General features: G+C 38.9%; 1 long non-coding RNA gene across 2 annotated transcripts in view; it reads left to right on the top strand.

The window, feature by feature from the left end:
* The first annotated feature begins 12,361 nt into the window (after positions 1 to 12,361).
* Positions 12,362 to 25,395, top strand: part of LOC133640483 (uncharacterized) — a 128,836-nt gene continuing 115,802 nt past the window's right edge. For both annotated transcript variants that reach the window (XR_009824172.1, XR_009824170.1), the window contains exons 1-3: positions 12,362 to 12,484; positions 18,389 to 18,535; positions 23,443 to 23,556. This is a non-coding gene — a long non-coding RNA (uncharacterized LOC133640483). The remainder of the gene's footprint in view (positions 12,485 to 18,388; positions 18,536 to 23,442; positions 23,557 to 25,395) is intronic.

Here is a 25,395-nt window from a genome sequence, read left to right on the forward strand (position 1 = left end):
CATCTAGGATGGACTGATACAAAGTGGAAAAGTGTTCTGTGGTCTGACGAGTCCACATTTCAAATTGTTTTTGGAAACTGTGGACGTCGTGTCCTCCGGACCAAAGAGGAAAAGAACCATCCGGATTGTTCTAGGCGCAAAGTGTAAAAGCCAGCATGTGTGATGGTATGGGGGTGTATTAGTGCCCAAGACATGGGTAACTTACACATCTGTGAAGGCGCCATTAATGCTGAAAGGTACATACAGGTTTTGGAGCAACATTACCATGGACGCCCCTGCTTATTTCAGCAAGACAATGCCAAGCCACGTGTTACATCAACGTGGCTTCATAGTAAAAGAGTGCGGGTACTAGACTGGCCTGCCTGTAGTCCAGACCTGTCTCCCATTGAAAATGTGTGAAGCCTAAAATAGCACAAGACTGTTGAACAACTTAAGCTGTACATCAAGCAAGAATGGGAAAGAATTCCACCTGAGAAGCTTCAAAAATGTGTCTCCTCAGTTCCCAAACCTTTACTGAGTGTTGTTAAAAGGAAAGGCCATGTAACACAGTGGTTAACATGCCCTTTCCCAACTACTTTGGCACGTGTTGCAGCCATGAAATTCTAAGTTAGTTATTATTTGCAAAAAAAAAAAAAAAGTTTATAAGTTTGAACATCAAATATGTTGTCTTTGTAGTGCATTCAACTGAATATGGCTTGAAAAGGATTTGCAAATCATTGTATTCCGTTTATATTTACATCTAACACAATTTCCCAACTCATATGGAAACGGGGTTTGTATTATTTATAAAGCAAGTTAGAGTATCATTGGCAAATGTTCACCTAGTCCCGGCCTTGGCACGCATATATGTGTCCTCTTTTTGGGATTTCACAATATGGTCAGCCTAAAGTATGCAAACTGTACTAATATGAGCAGTGTTGTTGAGTACTAGCCTGGCTCTCAGCACCGTCAAGTAGACCATTGAGGAGAGAAGCTGCGTCTCCAGGGATGTGTTGAGACTAAACATCTCGTAAATGCCTGCTAACCCTGGGAGCTCTCTCTCTCTCCCCGCCCCCTTCAAGTCCAATTACCCAAGGTGCCTTGTTCCGTCAAGCGCCCTCCGTGTACCTCAACTGGAAGTGCCCGTTATTTTTCCTGCTCTGAGCGTTGTTCTACCTCACCTTCCCCGCCACATCCGATTTCCAACCCCCCCCTCACCCCCCTCGCCTTTTAGAGCGTGGCGGCGTGTGAGTCACGATACGGCGAGGCTCAGATGGTAAAGGAGTCCCAACCGGTGGCCAAAAGACGTGTCACTGGTAATACCTCCCCCCGAGACCTGAGGTGTCTCCTTTTGTTGCACTGTGGGCCTCCGTGATCCGTGTGGAAGGGCGGCGCGCCGGCACCCAGGCACGCCGTCAGCGGCGAGCTAACGCGGCATTAGCTCCGCGCTCGTCTCTGCGGAGCCGCGCTGTCTCAACGCTTTGCTCACGCTCGGCTGCGCGCACCTTCTGTGGCTGCCGCTTGTTAGCCGCGGAACCTCCCCTGTCATAAGACCGCCCTCCCCCACGATTGTGTCCCCTTCTGGGCCTTTGTGCGCTTCTACCCTGGGCCCCTCTCATGGAGGCCTCAGCAGCCCTCGCAGGAACAAACAAACACCTCAGGGGGGACAAGGCCATGCGAGGGGGTCGGTGGATGGCGGCAGCTTGAGAAAAATAAAGAAAACACACTTTGTGTCACTAACTAAGCTAACTTCAGCTGCTCTAAGGTGAGTGACGGGAAAAAAAGCTCTGGCTCCATACCCTGAATCGGGAGGAATTATTTGTACTATATTAATCTATAATCGTTGCATCTGTAATTGCAAGTTAAAACTCTACTATGCAAAACGAAAGCCATTTATCAACAACACCCAGAAACTAAGAGAACTCGTTAGTGAATTTTCGCTGTGGGTCCTCGTGTGAGTGACGGTGAAAAAAAGCTCTGGCTCCATACCCTGAATCGGGACGAATTATTTGTACTATATTAATCTATAATCGTTGCATCTGTAATTGCAAGTTTAAACTCTACTATGCAAAACGAAAGCCATTTATCAACAACACCCAGAAAGTAAGAGAACTCGTTAGTGAATTTTCGCTGTGGGTCCTCGTGTGAGTGACGGGGGAAAAAAGCTCTGGCTCCATACCCTGAATCGGGAGGAATTATTTGTACTATATTAATCTATAGTCGTTGCATCTGTAATTGCAAGTTAAAACTCTACTATGCAAGACGAAAGCCATTTATCAACAACACCCAGAAACTAAGAGAATTCGTTAGTGAATTTTCGCTGTGGGTCCTCGTGTGAGTGACGGGGGAAAAAAGCTCTGGCTCCATACCCTGAATCGGGAGGAATTATTTGTACTATATTAATCTGTAATCGTTGCATCTGTAATTGCAAGTTAAAACTCTACTATGCAAAACGAAAGCCATTTATCAACAACACCCAGAAACTAAGAGAATTCGTTTTTGAATTTTCGCTGTGGGTCCTCGTGTGAGTGACGGGGGAAAAAAGCTCTGGCTCCATACCCTGAATCGGGAGGAATTATTTATGCTATATTAATCTATAATCGTTGCATCTGTAATTGCAAGTTAAAACTCTACTATGCAAAACAAAAGCCATTTATCAACAACACCCAGAAACTAAGAGAACTTGTTTGTGAATTTTCGCTGTGGGTCCTCGTGTGAGTGACGGGGGAAAAAAGCTCTGGCTCCATACCCTGAATCGGGAGGAATTATTTGTACTATATTAATCTATAATCGTTGCATCTGTAATTGCAAGTTAAAACTCTACTATGCAAAACGAAAGCCATTTATCAACAACACCCAAAAACTAAGAGAACTCGTTAGTGAATTTTCGCTGTGGGTCCTCGTGTGAGTGACGGTGAAAAAAAGCTCTGGCTCCATACCCTGAATCGGGAGGAATTATTTGCACTATATTAATCTATAATCGTTGCATCTGTAATTGCAAGTTAAAATTCTACTATGCAAAGCGAAAGCCATTTATCAACAACACCCAGAAACTAAGAGAATTCGTTAGTGAATTTTCGCTGTGGGTCCTCGTGTGAGTGACGGGGGAAAAAAGCTCTGGCTCCATACCCTGAATCGGGAGGAATTATTTGTACTATATTAGTCTATAATCGTTGCATCTGTAATTGCAAGTTAAAACTCTACTATGCAAAACGAAAGCCATTTATCAACAACACCCAGAAACTAAGAGAACTCGTTAGTGAATTTTCGCTGTGGGTCCTCGTGTGAGTGACGGGGGAAAAAAGCTTTGGCTCCATACCCTGAATCGGGAGGAATTATTTGTACTATATTAATCTGTAATCGTTGCATCTGTAATTGCAAGTTAAAACTCTACTATGCAAAACGAAAGCCATTTATCAACAACACCCAGAAACTAAGAGAACTCGTTAGTGAATTTTCGCTATGGGTCCTCGTGTGAGTGACAGGGGAAAAAAGCTCTGGCTCCATACCCTGAATCGGGAGGAATTATTTGTACTATATTAATCTGTAATCGTTGCATCTGTAATTGCAAGTTAAAACTCTACTATACAAGACGAAAGCCATTTATCAACAACACCCAGAAACTAAGAGAACTCGTTAGTGAATTTTCGCTATGGGTCCTCGTGTGAGTGACAGGGGAAAAAAGCTCTGGCTCCATACCCTGAATCGGGAGGAATTATTTGTACTATATTAATCTATAATCGTTGCATCTGTAATTGCAAGTTAAAACTCTACTATGCAAGACGAAAGCCATTTATCAACAACACCCAGAAACTAAGAGAACTCGTTAGTGAATTTTCGCTGTGGGTCCTCGTGTGAGTGACGGGGGAAAAAAGCTCTGGCTCCATACCCTGAATCGGGAGGAATTATTTGTACTATATTAATCTATAATCGTTGCATCTGTAATTGCAAGTTAAAACTCTACTATGCAAAACGAAAGCCATTTATCAACAACACCCAGAAACTAAGACAATTCGTTAGTGAATTTTCGCTGTGGGTCCCGTGTGAGTGACGGTGAAAAAAAGCTCTGGCTCCATACCCTGAATCGGGAGGAATTATTTGTACTATATTAATCTATAATCGTTGCAACTGTAATTGCAAGTTAAAACTCTACTATGCAAGACGAAAGCCATTTATCAACAACACCCAGAAACTAAGAGAACTTGTTTGTGAATTTTCGCTGTGGGTCCTCGTGTGAGTGACGGGGGAAAAAAGCTCTGGCTCCATACCCTGAATCGGGAGGAATTATTTGTACTATATTAATCTATAATCGTTGTATCTGTAATTGCAAGTTAAAACTCTACTATGCAAAGCAAATGCCATTTATCAACAACACCCAGAAACTAAGAGAACTTGTTTGTGAATTTTCGCTTTGGGTCCTCGTGTGAGTTGACGGTGAAAAAAAGCTCTGGCTCCATACCCTGAATCGGGAGGAATTATTTGTACTATATTAATCTATAATCGTTGCATCTGTAATTGCAAGTTAAAACTCTACTATGCAAAACGAAAGCCATTTATCAACAACACCCAGAAAGTAAGAGAACTCGTTAGTGAATTTTCGCTGTGGGTCCTCGTGTGAGTGACGGGGGAAAAAAGCTCTGGCTCCATACCCTGAATCGGGAGGAATTATTTGTACTATATTAATCTATAATCGTTGCATCTGTAATTGCAAGTTAAAACTCTACTATGTAAAACGAAAGCCATTTATCAACAACACCCAGAAAGTAAGAGAACTCGTTAGTGAATTTTCGCTGTGGGTCCTCGTGTGAGTGACGGGGGAAAAAAGCTCTGGCTCCATACCCTGAATCGGGAGGAATTATTTGTACTATATTAATCTATAATCGTTGCATCTGTAATTGCAAGTTAAAACTCTACTATGCAAGACGAAAGCCATTTATCAACAACACCCAGAAACTAAGAGAATTCGTTAGTGAATTTTCGCTGTGGGTCCTTGTGTGAGTGACGGGGGAAAAAAGCTCTGGCTCCATACCCTGAATCGGGAGGAATTATTTGTACTATATTAATCTATAATCGTTGCATCTGTAATTGCAAGTTAAAACTCTACTATGCAAAGCAAATGCCATTTATCAACAACACCCAGAAACTAAGAGAATTCGTTTTTGAATTTTCGCTGTGGGTCCTCGTGTGAGTGACGGGGGAAAAAAGCTCTGGCTCCATACCCTGAATCGGGAGGAATTATTTGTACTATATTAATCTATAATCGTTGCATCTGTAATTGCAAGTTAAAACTCTTACTATGCAAAACGAAAGCCATTTATCAACAACACCCAGAAACTAAGAGAACTCGTTAGTGAATTTTCGCTGTGGGTCCTCATGTGAGTGACGGGGGAAAAAAGCTCTGGCTCCATACCCTGAATCGGGAGGAATTGTTTGTACTATATTAATCTATAATCGTTGCATCTGTAATTGCAAGTTAAAACTTTTACTATGCAAAACGAAAGCCATTTATCAACAACACCCAGAAACTAAGAGAACTCGTTAGTGAATTTTCGCTGTGGGTCCTCGTGTGAGTGACGGGGGAAAAAAGCTCTGGCTCCATACCCTGAATCGGGAGGAATTATTTGTACTATATTAATCTATAATCGTTGCATCTGTAATTGCAAGTTAAAACTCTACTATGCAAAGCAAATGCCATTTATCAACAACACCCAGAAACTAAGATAATTCGTTTTTGAATTTTTGCTGTGGGTCCACGTGTGAGTGATGGGGGAAAAAAGCTCTGGCTCCATACCCTGAATCGGGAGGAATTATTTGTACTATATTAATCTATAATCGTTGCATCTGTAATTGCAAGTTTAAACTCTACTATGCAAAACGAAAGCCATTTATCAACAACACCCAGAAACTAAGAGAACTCGTTAGTGAATTTTCGCTGTGGGTCCTCGTGTGAGTGACGGGGGAAAAAAGCTCTGGCTCCATACCCTGAATCGGGAGGAATTATTTGTACTATATTAATCTATAATCGTTGCATCTGTAATTGCAAGTTAAAACTCTACTATGCAAAACGAAAGCCATTTATCAACAACACCCAGAAACTAAGAGAACTCGTTAGTGAATTTTCGCTGTGGGTCCTCGTGTGAGTGACGGTGAAAAAAAGCTCTGGCTCCATACCCTGAATCGGGAGGAATTATTTGCACTATATTAATCTATAATCGTTGCATCTGTAATTGCAAGTTAAAATTCTACTATGCAAAGCGAAAGCCATTTATCAACAACACCCAGAAACTAAGAGAACTCGTTAGTGAATTTTCGCTGTGGGTCCTCGTGTGAGTGACGGGGGAAAAAAGCTCTGGCTCCATACCCTAAATCGGGAGGAATTATTTGTATTATATTAATCTGTAATCGTTGCATCTGTAATTGCAAGTTAAAACTCTACTATGCAAGACGAAAGCCATTTATCAACAACACCCAGAAACTAAGAGAACTCGTTAGTGAATTTTCGCTGTGGGTCCTCGTGTGAGTGACGGGGGAAAAAAGCTCTGGCTCCATACCCTGAATCGGGAGGAATTATTTGTACTATATTAATCTATAATCGTTGCATCTGTAATTGCAAGTTAAAACTCTTACTATGCAAAACGAAAGCCATTTATCAACAACACCCAGAAACTAAGAGAACTCGTTAGTGAATTTTCGCTGTGGGTCCTCATGTGAGTGACGGGGGAAAAAAGCTCTGGCTCCATACCCTGAATCGGGAGGAATTGTTTGTACTATATTAATCTATAATCGTTGCATCTGTAATTGCAAGTTAAAACTTTTACTATGCAAAACGAAAGCCATTTATCAACAACACCCAGAAACTAAGAGAACTTGTTAGTGAATTTTCGCTGTGGGTCCTCGTGTGAGTGACGGGGGAAAAAAGCTCTGGCTCCATACCCTGAATCGGGAGGAATTATTTGTACTATATTAATCTGTAATCGTTGCATCTGTAATTGCAAGTTAAAACTCTACTATGCAAGACGAAAGCCATTTATCAACAACACCCAGAAACTCAGAGAACTTGTTTAGTGAGATTTTGCTGTGGGACCTTGTGTGAGTGACGGGAAAAAAAGCTCTGGCTCCGTACCCTGAATAGGGAGGAATTCTTTGTAGTCCAACTGATTGGAAATTACGGTGGTAATTGGAGAGCCAAGTGTTGTCAGAAGTGTTACTTGGTGGAAAAACGTCTGAGAACCACGGCTCTAAGGAAATGTTTTGTTTTGAAATTAAGCAATGCGTAATAATTATGAAAGAGTGATAATTGCTCGGACAGTCAAAATCCATAATCGTTGCATCTGTAATTGCTAGTTAAAACTCTACTATGCAAAGCGAAAGCCATTTATCAACAACACCCAGAAACTCAGAGAACTCGTTAGTGAACTTTCGCTGTGGGTCTTTGTGTGAGTGACGGGGAAAAAAGCTCTGGCTCCATACCCTGAATAGGGAGGAATTATTTGTACTCCGATTGATTGGAAATTACAGTGGTATAATTGGAGAGCCAAGTGTTGTCAGAGGTGTTACTTGGGGGAAAAACGTTTGAGAACCGCGGCTCTAAGGAATATGTGGATTTATAGATGTTTTGTTTTGAAATTAAGCAATGCGTAATAATAATTTGACTCGGACAGTCAAAATCTATAATCGTTGCATCTGTAATTGCAAGTTAAAACTCTACCATGCAAGGCGAAAGCCATTTATCAACAACACCCAGAAACTAAGAGAACTTTTTCCTGAATTTTCGCTGTTTGTCTTTTTGTGAGTGACGGTGAAAAAAGCTCTGGCTCCATACCCTGAATAGGGAGGAATTATTTGTAGTCCGATTGATTGTAAATTACGGTGGTATAATTGGAGAGCCAAGTGTTGTCAGAAGTGTTACTTGGTGGAAAAACGTTTGAGAACCGCGGCTCTAAGGAATATGTGGATTTATAAATGTTTTGTTTTGAAATTAAGCAATGCGTAATAATAATTTGACTCGGACAGTCAAAATCTATAATCGTTGCATCTGTAATTGCAAGTTAAAACTCTACCATGCAAGGCGAAAGCCATTTATCAACAACACCCAGAAACTAAGACAACTCGTTAGTGAACTTTCGCTGTGGGAGGAATCCTCTCTACTCCGATTGATTGGAAATTCACCCAAATCGACTGATTGTATTCCAGCTCAGAGGCCCCACTGTCCCTCCAAGAGAAACCAGGGAGGGCGAGTGCCATCGGATCCGTTTCTCATCTCCTCGCCTGCCTCGCCGGCGGCCACCCGGAGGGGAATGTGACGCCTGTTTAGGAGACCTTCCCGGGAATGTCGCGCTGCGAGCAAAGAAGCCAGCCGCTAATCTGTCTGTTCCTTGGAGGCGCTGGTCTTCCTGTTCCTACACACACACAAAGATTGTGCTATAGCGTCGCAGCCAGACGACATCCCACTCTCCCTGAGGCGGGCAGCAAACACAACAGAGGGCAAAAAGTTGAGAGGAAGGGATTAGTTGACGTCTCATGCATTTTGACAGTTATTAGACGGAAGTGATGGCGATGATGGTGGAAGGGGAGGTCAGGGAATTAGGAGAAGCAGGTGGGGAGCAAAGGAACGACTGAGGCTTTAATGGTGTGTTTTCAAGGCGAGGGGTTGAAAGGGAGGTCCCCATCTTAAGGGAGTGCAAAGAAGGATCCTGGGAGTCCTGGCACCTTATGGTATGGCCTGCAGTCAAACAGATGCTGCGGGCCTCGCCAGCCTTTCAGCGGGGCACCGAGGAGACCGCTTGGAAGCAGACGAGAGACGTGCCTTGTCTTCCAGAGTAGTGGCGAGGTGTCCCAAAGAAAGACAACACCGCTTGTTTATTGATGACATGCTAATGTCCGCCATGGTCATCAGTACTTCAGCCTTGTCCCTTTTCCATCAAATTACATTTGTTCTTGCACAAATACTACATTTTTGTTGCTCTTTTATCCCGTATACCTTTTATCTTTTGAAATATTAACATTTTCTTCATTGAAAACAACTATGGTTGAATAACGTTAATGCTAACTTAAACTATAATAATAATAATAGATTTTATTTGTAAAAAGCACTTTACCTTGAGTAAACAACCTCAAAGTGCTACAGTGTATTAAAATAAAAAGATAATACAAAATAAAAACTAGAACAGCAAAATAGCTAAAACTAGTATGCATATATCTAAAAAAAAAAGAAGGCTTTTTTAAAAGCATACACAGTCTGTGGTGCCCTCAGGTGGTCAGGGAGAGCGTTCCACAGCGGCGGAGCAGAAAGCCCGGTCTCCCATTGTTCGTAGCTTTGTCCTCGGAGGTTGGAGGACGTTAGCCTGTCCGGAGCGGAGGTGTCGTGTGGAGGATTTGGGGGTGAGTAGTTCTTTGACGTACAGGGGGGGCATTTCCATGGAGGCACTGGTGGGTTAGTAGGGAGACTTTCAATTAATTCCTGAGTGGAACAGGAAACTAGCTTAGCTTGGCCTTTGCGTCATGGAAATATTTCGTTATAGAAGATATTTTAACCATATATACACATATTACCACAAATGTTTTGTTAAATAATACTTCTCTGACACTGTCAATCAAACACAATGTTTTTTTGGAGAGAAACAATGTTAGCAGTTGAATGTCATAAATATACATATTTATGTTTATTTACTGAAAATTATGTCAACAACACCCAGGTATCCAGCAAAACTGCCAGATAAAAGATATTTTAACCATATATACACATATTACCACAAATGTTTTGTTAAATAATACTTTTTTGACGGTGTCAATCAAAACACTAAATATTTTTTTGGAGAGAAGCAATGTTAGCAGTTGAATTTCATAAATATACATATTTATGTTTATTTACTGAAAATGATGTCAACAACACCCAGTTATCTAGCAGAACTGCCAGATATAATATATTTTAACCATATACACACTTATTACCACAAATGTTTTGTTAAATAATACTTCTCTGACAGTGTCAATCAAAACCCAATATTTTTTGGAGAGAAACAATGTTAGCAGTTGAATTTCATAAATATACATATTTATGTTTACTTACTGAAAATTATGTCAACAACACCCAGTTATGTAGCAAAACTGCCAGATAGAAGCTATTTTAATCATATGTACACATATTACCACAAATGTTTTGTTAAATAATGCTTCTCTGACAGTGTCAATAAAAACCCAATATTTTTTGGAGAAAAACAATGTTAGCAGTTGAATTTCTTAAATATACATATTTATGTTTATTTACTAAAAAGTATGTCAACAACACCCAGTTATCTAGCAAAACTGCCAGATAGAATAATACTTCTCTGACAGTGTCAATCAAACCACTACATTTATTGACAAAATATTTTTTGGAGAGAAACAATATTAGCATCTGAATTTCATAAATATACATATTTATGTTTATTTACTGAAAATTATATTTAGCACAACTGCCAGATAAAATATATTTTAATCATATATACACATATTACCACAAATGTTTTGTTAAGTAATACTTTTTTGACAGTGTCAATCAAAACAGGTCATCTATTTACTAAATATTTTTTGGAGAGAAACAATTTTAGCAGTAGAATCTCATAAATATACATATTTATGTTTATTTACTGAAAATGATGTCAACAACACCCAGTTATCTAGTAAAACTGCCAGATAAAATATATTTTAACCATATATACACACATTACCACAAATGTTTTGTTAAATAATACTTTTTTGACAGTGTCAATCAAAACACTACATCTATTGACTAAGTATTTTTTGGAGAGAAATAATGTTAGCATCTGAATTTCATAAATATACATATTTATGTTTATTTACTGAAAAATTATGTTTAGCAAAACTGCCAGATAAAAGATATTTTAACCATATATACACATATTACCACAAATGTTTTGTTAAATAATACTTCTCTGACAGTGTCGATCAAAACAAAATATTTATTGACTAAATATTTTTTTGTTAAATAATACTTCTTTGACAGTGTCAATCAAAACAGGTCATCTATTGACTAAATATATTTTGGAGAGAAACCAAGTTAGCAGTTGAATCTCATAAATATACATATTTATGTTTATTTACTGAAAATGATGTCAACAACACCCAGTTATCTAGCAAAACTGCCAGATAAAAGATATTTTAACCATATATACACACATTACCACAAATGTTTTGTTAAATAATACTTTTTTGACAGTGTCAATCAAAACACTACATCTATTGACTAAGTATTTTTTGGAGAGAAATAATGTTAGCATCTGAATTTCATAAATATACATATTTATGTTTATTTACTGAAAAATTATGCTTAGCAAAACTGCCAGATAAAAGATATTTTAACCATATATACACATATTACCACAAATGTTTTGTTAAATAATACTTCTCTGACTGTCGATCAAAACAAAATATTTATTGACTAAATATTTTTTTGTTAAATAATACTTCTTTGACAGTGTCAATCAAAACAGGTCATCTATTGACTAAATATATTTTGGAGAGAAACCAAGTTAGCAGTTGAATCTCATAAATATACATATTTATGTTTATTTACTGAACATTATGTCAACAACACCCAGTTATCTAGCAAAACTACCAGATAAAAGATATTTTAACCATATATACACATATTACCACAAATGTTTTGTTAAATATTACTTCTTTGACAGTGTCAATCAAAACTGTACATCTATTGACTAAATATTTTTTGGAGAGAAACAATGTTAGCGGGTGAATTTCATAAATATACATATTTCTGTTTATTTACTGAAAAGTATGTCAACAACACCCAGTTATCTAGCAAAACTGCCAAATAAAAGATATTTTAACCATATATACACATATTACCACACATTTTTTGTTAAATAATACTTTTTTGACAGTGTCAATCAAAACAGTACATTTATTGACTAAATAATTTTTGGAGAGAAATAATGTTAGCATCTGAATTTCTTAAATATACGTATTTATGTTTATTTACTGAAAATTATGACTAGCAAAACTGCCAGATAAAATATATTTTAACCATATATACACATATTACCACACATGTTTTGTTAAATAATACTTCTCTGACAGTGTCAATCAAAACACAATATTGGTTTGGAGAGAAACAATGTTAGCAGCTGAATCTCATAAATATACATATTTATGTTTATTTACTCATAATTATGTCTTATGTCTGTACAGCACTTTGGCCAACTGGGGTTGTTTTTTAAATGTGCTATATAAGTAAATAAACTGAACTGAACTGAAAAATAAAACATGTATTTTCTGTGTTGGTTACATTGTGTCTTTTCTCAATCAAAACTTTTATTGTGAAAGCGGTCTATTTTCCCATGATGCTTTGCACACCTCACTCCAGAAAGTGATCATGTGTACTAATTAATGGACTCAAATGTTTTTTTTTGTTTGTTTTGTTTTGTTGTGCGGCTTTTCTTGTTCAAACAACGCTTAAAAGACTCCCTCTTCACAAGTGTATAAGGTAGGTGGTCTAAGGCAAATAACTCCAACTATATTTAAATTATAGAAAAGTATGTGCGGTTTTGAGTATGCGACTGCGAGCTATGACGTATTTAGCTTAGCACAGGCCTGTGTAGGTTCTATGTCTAATTTACGTGTGGTTTGGTTAATGTAGAAGAAAATATCAACATTAATATTGTAAAGTGGGTACACACTAAATTGGCCCTAGTGTGTGAATGTTGTCTGTCTACCTGTGATGAGGTTAGTTAGCCCAACTAGTACAGTCATAGACATATGATAAGTAGACGCAGCATTGGCTGCTATGACGCGAGAAATTGGGCCGCCATCTTGAAGTGGTGATGAACCGGCGAGCAGCCTAAACTGACAGTTGACAGCTAGAAAACAAAGATGGTGTTCAGCGTTTTCCTGCTCAAATGAGCGGACTGTTGAAAATAGCAATCGGGGGATTACTTTTCACAAGTAAGATTTAATATTAACGTACTATTGGTTGTATTTTGTGAAAAGAATGATACCACAGAGTTGAGAAGGAGCAAAGATCTTCAACAGTACTGAAATCGTAGCCGCTAGCAAACAAGAGTGTGACCATAATAGAATTTCCTGTCAATGAAATTAATTAAATGTAACAATGTCATACTTGTGATGCCTTCAGTGTGCATATTGTATACAGTTCTCTGCAAACCTATGAAATGTTCTATTTTGTTTTCATTATTTTGTCAGAATGCACCAGAATGCTTCATTTGTATGTGGAAATCACAAAGAAATCTTCTGGGGGAGGATGACCCCCCTACAGGGGTTGGGTTTACAAACTTTCAGCCCCACCTAAAACAAAATTCACCAGCCGCCACTGATTATGATGCATTCTCATTTTAGGCAAAGTATAAGACAATGCTTTCTTAACAGTATAATTGTAACCAGGAATAAGTCTTCAAGTAACAATATTCAAATACTAACATTTGTTGGGTAAAACAGAATTTGGTTTTATTCTGAATCCAGTGAAACTGATTGGTGGTTTTAGCTGATATAAAGACTTTCAGGTGTTTATATATGTTTATGTTGAAGTATTTGGCAGACACATAAACAAAAAATACATAAACAATCACTGTAAACATGATCATTTAAGGGAAGAATGTAATACAACATATCAATACAAAGTGTCAAGACAGAATAAACTACAGTCTATAGGTCCCTAAGATATATAGATATCTAATGTATTCATACATTGTTTATGTAGGATATATGCATGTATATATAACCTAATTATATTGTTTCTTCAACTTAAAAATAGCTGATCATTTTTTCCCCCTTCTCTGGGATTATATTCCCAGTTTTGATCTCGGATGTCTGGTAATTTATAGCATATAAGAATATTCTATTACTGTTAAGGAAACTATGAATAATAAAACACGCCAAAACATGTGTCCTTTATCATAGCTACACGTATGACAAAAAAAACGTGTGAAAATCAGTGGTATTCAGTGAGGTAAGATGAATTGCACTGAGTGGAGCGGATCACCACTCCAAGATGGCGGCCCCGCGTCTCGTCAGCGCCAGTAGGCAGTAGCACTCCATGCTGCGTACCCTTATGAGATGTCTATGAGTACAGTGGCCGAGAAAGGTCACAATTGCGAAAGCCGAAACACAACTTCAAGGTACAACGGGAGTGACAGCAGACCAGGAAGTGATATCCATCACGTTTTTTTTTCAATTTAATTTTTTTTTTTTATTGATCAAATGTGTACACAAACCTATATTCCTAATGTACACAAAACCAAGGCACTTCCAGCTTAGCTCAACAATTTTAACCTTTTATCAGGTTGAGCAGTTCTTGTCTTCAACACATGTCAAGGAAAGAAAATACAAGCAAATACAAATAAATAAATAATAACAACAATAGAATAAGATACAAAATTCAAAAAGACAGACAAAAAAGGCTACTCTAAATGACTTTACATTTCTCCAATAAAGATATCAATCTAAGGGCTTTTGTACTCTTTGTACCATTTTCCAAGGTTTAATTGATCATTTGAAAACATTAAGCCAATGTGAAAATGTAGGTTTTACTTTCAGAAATCGACATTTGTGTGTAAAAAAAAAATGTAGCTTGCAGTATAATAATGTCCCCAACAGGACAATGACCCCAAACACACATCAAAAGTGGTAAAGGAATGGCTAAATCAGGCTAGAATGAAGGTTATAGAATGGCCTTCCCAAAGTCCTGACTTAAACGTGTGGACAATGCTGAAGAAACAAGTCCATGTGAGAAAACCAACACATTTAGTTGAACTACACTAATTTTGTCAAGAGGAGTGGTCAAAAATTCAAGCAGAAGTTTGTGGATGGCTACCAAAATCGCCTTATTGCAGTGAAACTTGCCAAGGGACATGTAAGCAAATACAAACCCCGTTTCCATATGAGCTGGTAAATATAAACGGAATACAATGATTTGCAAATCCTTTTCAACCCATATTCAATTGAATGCACTACAAAGACAACATATTTGATGTTCAAACTCATAAACTTTTTTTTTTTTTTTGCAAATAATAATTAACTTAGAATTTCATGGCTGCAACACGTGCCAAAGTAGTTGGGAAAGGGCATGTTCACCACTGTGTTACATGGCCTTTCCTTTTAACAACACTCGATAAACGATTGGGAACTAATTGTTGAAGCTTTGAAAGTGGAGTTCTTTCCCATTCTTGTTTTATGTAGAGCTTCGGTCATTCAACAGTCCGGGGGTCTCCGCTGTCGTATTTTACGCTTCATAATGCGCCACACATTTTCGATGGGAGACAGGTCTGGACTGCAGGCGGGCCAGGAAAGTACCCGCACTCTTTTTTTTACGAAGCCACGCTGTTGTAACACGTGCTGAATGTGGCTTGGCATTATCTTGCTGAAATAAGGAGGGGCGTCCATGAAAAAGACGGCGCTTAGATGGCAGCATATGTTGCTCCAAAACCTGTATGTACCTTTCAGCATTAATGGTGCTGTCACACCAATTTTCTTCCCATTTCAAAAACCTTCCTATCCCCCATTTACTTCCGGGGTCATTTCCTCTTACTTACGTCATTTCCTCTTACGTCATTGACAGCGATCGATAGAATCCAAATCTCCTGAAAATGGTGGTGTCACTGAATGATATTTGTCTTTCTCTTTCCCTGGGGACTTATGTCAAACACCAGCAGGCTTCGAAACATTTCAAGCGGAGTGTTAGGGCCGCTGCTGGGAACTTCTGTCTTCGTGGTAACGTGCAAAAAATATTAATTAATATATAATACTGTTAAATGTCTGTACTTTAAATCAACATTATTGTTGAAACCATTTCAGTAATATTAATTAATATATATGTTAAATGTCATCTGACTTCACTGAGGTACATATGTGCATAAGGATGATGTTTGATAAGAAATTATCGAGTTCGAGCCCATTATCAAATCCTCTTATCGAACCGATTCCTTATCGATTCTCTTATCGAATCCAGATATGTTGTTGTATATGGGAAAAAACACAATATTTGGTGTAACAAAAGCTCACTTTTATTTTATAAGAAAAGAAAAAAAGAAAAGAAATAAATATTGACTGTTACCCCCCTAAAAAAATATATATATATATATATTGACTATTTTTACCCAAAGTATATTAAGTGGGATTTTTCAGAAAAACAAATATTTACAGTAACACAAAAACAACCTGTCTCTGTGATCACTATAGGTGAATAGCCATGCCTTGAGGCGTTTTTTCCGGTCCATTATTTTTGCTGCTTGTGTGACATCACAGGAAATGACGTAGCTCAGTCATTAGACTGAGCTACCTCAGTGGAAATGACGTAGCTCAGTCTAATGACTGAGCTACGTCATTTCCTGTGATGTCCCACAGGGCATTTCTTGTGGAACGGGATTCGAATAAAGAACCAACTCTTTTTCTTTACTATAGTGGCCTCGATAACGGGAACCGGTTCTCAAAAAGGGATTAGAGTCCATGGAATCGGTTCGTTTCTTATCGAACGGTTCTTTTCTTATCGAACAACCGGGAGAACCGGTTTCGAACATCATCCCTATATGTGCACATAAATGTCATTTTAATTTAGTTCACTTACACAGAGAACTAAAAAAAACTGAATTTAACGAATACATTTAGTTTTGATAAAGTTTGATAATGTTGATTGATAATGAATTAACTTATTGTACACTGTTATTCATTTCCGCATATGTCCACGAGTCAAATGTGCAGTCAGGAATATCCTCAGGTTAATTTGTCCGATTAATACTTGTCCGATTAATACAGACGTTTTGTTAACGCTATATTATAAAAAAACCAAAAAACAGCGACGGGCAGTGCTAACGATCGCTGTCAATGACGTAAGAGGAAATGACGTAAGTAAGAGGAAATGACGTAAGTAAGAGGAAATGACGTAAGAGGAAATGACGTAAGTAAGTGGAAATGACGTAAGAGGAAATGACCCCGGAAGTAAATGGGGGATAGGAAGGTTTTTGTAATGGGGAGAAAATTGGCATGACAGTGCCTTCACAGATGTGTAAGTTACCCATGTCTTGGGCACTAATACACCCCCATACCATCACACATGCTGGCTTTTACACTTTGCGTCGATAACAGTCTGCATGGTTCGCTTCCCCTTTGGTCCGGATGACACGATGTCGAATATTTCCAAAAACTATTTGAAATGTGGACTAGTCAGACCACAGAACACTTTTCCATTTTGCACGAGTCCCTCTTAGATGATCTCGGGCCCAGAGAAGCCGGCGGCGTTTCTGGGTGTTGTTGATAAATGGCTTTCGCTCTGCATAGTAGAGTTTTAACTTGCACTTACAGATGTAGCGACCAACTGTAGTTACTGACAGTGGTTTTCTGAAGCGTTCCTGAGCCCATGTGGTGATATCTTTTAGAGATTGATGTCGGTTTTTGATACAGTGCCGTCTGAGGGATCGAAGGTCAGATTCTCTGAACCTTTTGATGATATTACGGAGCGTAGATGTTGAAATCCCTAAATTTCTTACAATTGCACTTTGAGAAACGTTGTTCTTAAACAGTTTGACTATTTGCTCACGCAGTTGTGGACAAAGTGGTGTACCTCGCCCCATCCTTTCTTGTGAAAGACTGAGCATTTTTTGGGAAGCTGTTTTTATACCCAATCATGGCACCCACCTGTTCCCAATTAGCCTGCACACCTGTGGGATGTTCCAAATAAGTGTTTGATGAGCATTCCTCAACTTTATCAGTATTTATTGCCACCTTTCCCAACTTCTTTGTCACGTGTTGCTGCCATCAAATTCCGAAGTTAATGATTAGTTGCAAAAAAAAAAAAGTTTATCAGTTTGAACATCAAATATGTTGTCTTTGTCGCATATTCAACTGAATATGGGTTGAAAATGATTTGCAAATCATTGTATTCCGTTTATATTTACATCTAACACCATTTCCCAACTCATATGGAAACGGGGTTTGTATAAACATTGCTGTATGTGCACATTTGCTCACATTTTCAGTAGACTCATAATACATTCATAAAAGAAGCAAACTTCATGAATGTTTTTTGTGACCAACAAGTATGTGCTCCAATCACTCTATCACAAAAAAATAAGAGTAGTAGAAATGATTGTAAACTCAAGACAGCCATGACATGATGTTCTTTACAAGTGTATGTACACTTTTGACCACGACTGCATATCAAGATACAGTTTTCAGCCACGTCGCCCAGCCCTGCTTTCTAGTGTAGGAATGCAACGAGAGGTGTTAGCTTAATTTGGCTGCAGGAGATGTGCCATGTGACCATATGTCCGCATGTGTACCACAACAACGCGTGAAAATACGGCACACTTGAAAATAAACGAGACAAAAGAGGTGCTGTTATCACGCCTTACGTCGTCTCTTGTGTTATTTCCCTCTGCAGCTCAGGAAATAAAGCATCCCCTGTCGGCGAACATGCCAGTGTTTTGGAAAACTACTGACTCTAGTGGGAGGAAGTAAGTGGAAGAAGAGCAGCACCAACTCGCTCCTCATCATCTATTTTCTCTCCTCCATCTCTATTTTTTCAAGTGTAAGTGATCATATTCTCCCCACCAACCTCTCAACGGCTTGAGTGATTTGCTAAGGCGGTGTGTGTGTGCGTGTGCGTGTGTCTCATATTAGCCCTTTTTTCCATTAAAGCAATTTTGCCGCCTATTGTGTTCCTGAAGAGGACCTGGGAAGTCACTAATGGTGCCTTGCGTCCACACTTGCGCGCTCCCGCACGCGTTTCTCGGCGCGCGCTGTCGTCACCTGTCGCCTGATTGCTGTAAAACACGCACATTAGCATAGAATGAGACACATTATCACTCCTGATTATGGGACGCTAAGAGGTTTCGCGGGAAAAATAAAGGACCTCGCACCTTTCCTCCACAAAGCCTGCTGCGAGTGAGATAAATGCAATGTTGTCCAACATCTGTGACACTGGCGCAACTCTGAAGACTCCACTGACGGTTTGAATGGCCTCTTGTTGTGCATGCTCACAACTACTCGTGTCAATACTACGCTACTTTTTAAAACATGTATTCAGACCCCACTGCAACCTCCATTACAATACGTACTTTTGGTGTGCTTTGAATACACGCTGAATAGTTGCTTCTGTTCATTAATGTGTATTTAGCGTAGGAGACTTAAAAATCCAATTTGACCTTCTCACCTCCTTTATCAAAGTGCTGGCACTCACAACTTTCTTTGGCCCCACGGTGGCTCCTTTTGCAGCCCTCTCAATAGTTAAAAAAAACAAAAACAGCCCGAGTCACAATTTTGCGTAGGATTCTTTCTTTGAGCACTCAATTCTGCAGAATGATACGCGGGACGCTTTTGTCTTTTAATACCGATTTACAAACAAACTCTGCAGCCCGGATAATTAATCACCAGAAACCCCATCACCCCTGTTCTGCAAGAACTCCATTGGCTACCTGTAAACAATTAGAAATAATTCTCCTCACTTTCAAAGCTATCCATAACCTTTCTCCGTCATACCTCTCTGACCTGCTCCATGTCGCCACGCCCTCACGTTCCCCAAGATCCTCTTCATCCATCCATATCTCACTGTCCCCTTATTTAAACTGTCCACCATGGGTGCCTGAGGTTTCAGCTGCTCAGCCCCACATCTTTGGAACTCATTACCACCAGACCTTCCTAACATAGACTCAACATCCCTCTTTCAATCAAGACTCAAAACACACCTATTCTTGACTGCATATTCACTGTAAATCTTATTGATCTTTGTTGTTTTTATCCAATTGATTTTGATGTTTTGATTTTGTACGGTGTCCTTGAGTGCCCAGAAAGGTGCCTTGTATGTCAAATGTATTATTATTATTTATTATTATTAGAGATGTCCGATAATGGCTTTTTTTGCCAATATCCGATATTCTGATATTGTCCAACTCTTAATTACCGATACCGATATATACAGTCGTGGAATGAACACATTATTATGCCTAATTTTGTTGTGATGCCCCGCTGGATGCATTAAACAATGTAACTTTACCATGAATTGATTAACGTGGACCCCGACTTAAACAAGTTGAAAAACGTATTGTACGGAATATGTACTGTACTGTGCAATCTACTAATACAAGTTTCAATAAATCAAAAACAAGGTTTTCCAAAATAAGAGAACAACTTCAACTCCAGTTATGGAAAAAAAAGTGCCAACATGGCACTGCCATATTTATTATTGAAGTCACAAAATGCATTATTTTTTTTAACATGCCTCAAAACAGCTTGGAATTTGGGACATGCTCTCCCTGAGATCATCCTGATACCCATTACAACTATAGGAAACACTATACATTGACTTTCACAAAGTGCATTATTTGTAATTTTTTTTAAACATGCCTCAAAGCAACAACTACAAAAACAATGAAGGCACACAGCTTCAGTCCAGAGTATACTAGAGCATACTTGCCAACCTTAAGACCTCCAAATTCGGGAGATGGGCGGGGTGGGGGGGTTTGGTGGTAGCGGGGGGTGTATATTAGGTCTAATCTGTTGTCAAATCATTTTTCAACAATTATGAGACTGTTAAAAGTGTATATAGTTTGTGAATTGATGTTTGTCTCCTATCTTGTTAGAGATGTCGATAAATGCTTTAAAATGTAATATCGGAAATTATCGGTATCAATTTCAAATTATCGGTATCTGTTTCAAAAAGTAAAATGTATGACTTTTTAAAAGGCCGCTGTGTACACGGATGTAGGGAGAAGTACAGAGCGCCAATAAACCTTAAAGGCACTGCCGGCCCAGTCACATAATATATACAGCTTTTCACACACACACACAAGTGAATGCCATTCATACTTGGTCAACAGCCATACAGGTCACACTGAGGGTGTGAACTTTAACACTGTTACAAATATGCGCCACACTGTGAACCCACACCAAACAAGAATGACAAACACATTTCGGGAGAACATCTGCACCGTAACACAACAGAACAAATACCCAGAACCCCTTGCAGCACTAACTCTTCTGGGACGCTACAATATACACACCCCGCACACCTCAACCTCCTCATGCTCTCTCAGGGAGAGCATGTCCCAATTTCCAAGCCGCTGTTTTGAGGCATGTTAAAAAAAATAATGCACTTTGTGACTTCAATAATAAATATGGCAGTGCCATGTTGGCATTTTTTTCCATAACTTGAATTGATTTATTTTGGAAAACCTTGTTACATTGTTTAATGCATCCAGCGGGGCATCACAACAAACTTAGGCATAATAATGTGTTAATTCCACGACTGTATATTCCGGTATCGGTTAATATCGGAATCGGTAATTAAGAGTTGGACAATATCGGAATATCGGATATCAGCCAAAAAGCCATTATCGGACATGTCTAATTCAACCTATGTATAAATAACATCAGCAAAACCACAACAAAGCTACAGCTTATTCTGCTCTGGGAAAACTTCCAGGAAGTAATTAAAACCTTTACGGTAGAAAATATTAAACTAAAAAGGTTTGATAAAAACAGATTGAATGTAGGCAAAACCCAAAATAACATTATTTGGAAAAAGTAAGATAACTACTCCAACACAAATAGATGGTGTACACATTGACATACTAGAGGAAAACATATTTTTTAGGACTTACAATAGACAATTAAATAAGGCTGACTACAGAACACGCAAACTATTTTTAAAAAAATAAAATACTGTAATTTATAGATCTTGTACACTTTTAGACCGCAATAATCACTTTACAAAGCAAACAAGTGAGATCAAATACAAATTTTAGGAATAAAATACATTTAAAATATTTGTGCACATGCACAACATTGAAAACAATTAATACAACATTTAGATTGATTGATTGATTGTCATGGCCAATGTTCGGCCGTGCGATAACTATGGATGATGTTCGAAACCGATTTTCCCGGTTGTTCGATAAGAAAAGAACCGATTCCATGGACTCGAATCCCTTTTTGAGAACCGGTTCCCGTTATCGAGGCCACTATAATAAAGAAAAAGAGTTGGTTCTTTATTCGAATCCCTGGGAACGAATCCCAAATGGGCAATGTTATGCCCATTTGATTGTAGACTCTTACTGACACCTTGTGGCGATATGAAAATACTACGCGTCAATAGTTTGGGCACTTCCGGGTTGACGATGTTAGTCCAGTTCATGAGACAATTGAGAAGTAGACAAGTTGTGTTAGCTCTTACAAGCCTTGGAAAAGATAAGTCTGTAAGTAAACTGTTTAACTTGTTTATGTAACTCAATATTAAGGTGGAAAGTGGTAAATTTGATAGTAAGATGTTTATTGAAAAACTATTTTTGTGCACTGTTTCAATGGATGTTTTGAGGACTTAAAATAGCTGCCAGTCATGTATTCCCACCATCGAAATAGTTTCAACACTCAGAAGTATTTGTTTGATGATAGTACTGTATATTTGTGTGAAGCTAATATTTACATATTGTGTTTTACATTTCCGTATGTTAATTGAATCACATAGCTTATACATTTGTCATTGTGTGTATTTCAGTTAAAAAAATAAATAAAAATAACAGTCCAGTGCAAGACAAAAGTAAAGATAGGAAAAGACAAAGCAAGATCAACAACAATAAAGAGCCTAAATGGATTCATCTGCTTTGGAACTTTATTAGACGTCTTGGATTGTTTGTTAGCTGTCTGTCTGTGTGTGTAGTTATTATGTTCCAATAGCAGCAGAAGTGCACTTTTTGGAGAGCTGTATTATTTTAAGTTTTGTGCCCAAGGGACTGATTTTATTTAACACTATATTATTATTTATACACCTATAGTAATCACAGAGACAGGTTGTTTTTGTGTTACTGTATGTATTTGTTTTTCTGAAAAATCCCACTTAATATATGTTGGGTAACAACAGTCAATATTTATTTATTTTATTATTTTAGGGGGGTAACAGTCAATATTTATTTATTTATTTATTTTTTCTTATAAAATAAAAGTGGGCTTTTGTTAAACCAAATATTGTGTTTTTTTCCATGCACAACAACCTCTCTGGATTCGATAAGAGGATTCGATAATGGGCTCGAACTTGATGATTTCTTATCAAACATCATCCCTAGCGATAACCGAGACAGTGTACCAAAACCAGAGCAAGATTTTGGTGTGTGGAAATTATGTGCAACTGTTTTGTTGTAATTGTCAACTTTTTATGTGTAAAAAGAAGTGGTAAAGTGCTGAGAGAGCATGACACGTAGTTAGCAGTAGCCTGGTCGTCCCCTTCTTGAATACAGGAAGTGTCTGTCGTGTACAGCGGATGCACTGGACACTTGTTTGGGGGTAAAAAAGGTCTTCCCTCCGTGCTGTTTGCCATGTTTTCTTAAGTCTAATTAGGTCCTGACACTTTTGAGAGGCCTCACTCATTTATAGACCTGGAAGAGGAACCATAGGGAGGAGGAAAGTGGACTTTTAACTATTTTCCTCTGGTCTGTTCCTTTCCAGCAGATTGGAAGCCAGCGGAAGGCCATGTCTGGATCCTGAAATAGGCAGACAGGGTCACAAGGTGATGGGCGGAGGGGACTTCAGGACGAAAAGGGAATTCCCGAACTTTTACCGGTGAGGTTCATTGTCTCGCTTTTTAAAGAAAATATGTGCATGCATTGACCCCAAACAATTGTACGTGCTTCCAAAACACTTTTTTGGCCCTTTTACTTAACTTCATGGTTTAGTGTAGATGCCACCTCCCAGGGCACGTTAGGCTTTTTGTGGCCCTAAACAAGATTTTGTTTGTGGCTTTTGCACTACTGTTCGTACTAGTATTTATGTATTTATTTTTAACATGTTACCGTATTTTTCAGACCACAGGGCACACCGGATTATAAGGTGCACTGCCGATGTGCGGGTCGAGTCAGGTCTTTTTTCATACAAAAGGCGCATTAAAGGGGTCATCCATCCATCCATTTTCTACCGCTTATTACCTTCGGGGTCGCGGGGGCGCTGGAGCCTATCTCAGCTACAATCGGGCGGAAGGCGGGGTACACCCTGGACAAGTCGCCACCTCATCGCAGGGCTAAAGGGTTCATATTATGATTTTTTTTTTTGTAAATTTAAAACAGGATCTTGTGGTCTGCATAACATGTAATGGTGGCTGTTTGGTCAAAATGTTGCATAGATGATGTTTTACACATCATCTTCAAGTAGCTTTCTGACAGTCGCTTCAGGATGCGCCGTTTTATGGGCGGTCTTACCTACGTGGCTCACCTTCGGCGGTGTCTTCTCCGCGTCATCTTTGTTGTAGCGGTGTAGCGTGCAAGGACGGGAGTGGAAGAAGTGTCAAAAGATGGAGCTAACTGTTTTAAAGGCCTACTGAAATGACATTTTTTTATTTAAACGGGGATAGCAGATCTATTCTATGTGTCATACTTGATCATTTCGCGATATTGCCATATTTTTGCTGAAAGGATTTAGTAGAGAACGACGACGATAAAGATCACAACTTTTGGTATCTGATAAAAAAAGGCTCGCCCCGACCGGAAGTAGCGTGACGTAGTCAATTGAACATATACGCAAAGTTCCCTATTGTTTACAATGATGGCCGCGTGAAGTGAGAGAGATTCGGACAGAGAAAGCGACGATTTCCCCATTAATTTGAGCGAGGATGAAAGATTTGTGGATGAGTAAAGTGCAAGTGAAGGACTAGTGGGGAGTGGAAGATGCTGTGAGAGGCGGGGGTGACCTGATATTCAGCTGGGAATGACTAAAACAGTAAATAAACACAAGACATATATATACTCTATTAGCCACAACACACCTAGGTGTTTGTTATGCTAGCTCCTAGCTACTAGCTACTAGCTCGAGCTAGTTATAGCTCGAGCGGGTAATATGGACGGGATCCCGTATATATAACCCGCCAATACAATTCAAACACCTGCACAACACACACACTCACTAAGCCCAAAGAACCGTTCACCTAACCAAAGGTTCATAAAGCTTATATATTTAACCAAAGTTACGTACGTGACACGCACGTACGGGCAAGCGATCAAATGTTTGGAAGCGCGCGGGTGGGACCTGATATTCAGCTGGGAATGACTACAACAGTAAATAAACACAAGACATATATATACTCTATTAGCCACAACACAACCAGGCTTAAATTTAATATGCCACAAATTAATCCCGCATAACAAACACCTAGGTGTTTGTTATGCTGGCTCCTAGCTACTAGCTCGAGCTAGTTATAGCAAGCGATCAAATGTTTGGAAGCGTACTCACGGTATCGCGTCTGCGTCTGTTAACGAAGTCAAAGTCCTCCTGGTAAGAGTCTCTGTTGTCCGAGTTCTTCGATCTTGACTGCATCTTTCGGGAATGTAAACAATGAAACACCGACTGTGTTGTGTTGCTGACTTCCCTCGCAAAATACTCCGCTTCGCACCGACTTTCTTCTTTGCTTGC

Source organism: Entelurus aequoreus, linkage group LG23, assembly GCF_033978785.1.
Source record: "Entelurus aequoreus isolate RoL-2023_Sb linkage group LG23, RoL_Eaeq_v1.1, whole genome shotgun sequence".
Lineage (NCBI taxonomy): Eukaryota > Metazoa > Chordata > Actinopteri > Syngnathiformes > Syngnathidae > Entelurus > Entelurus aequoreus.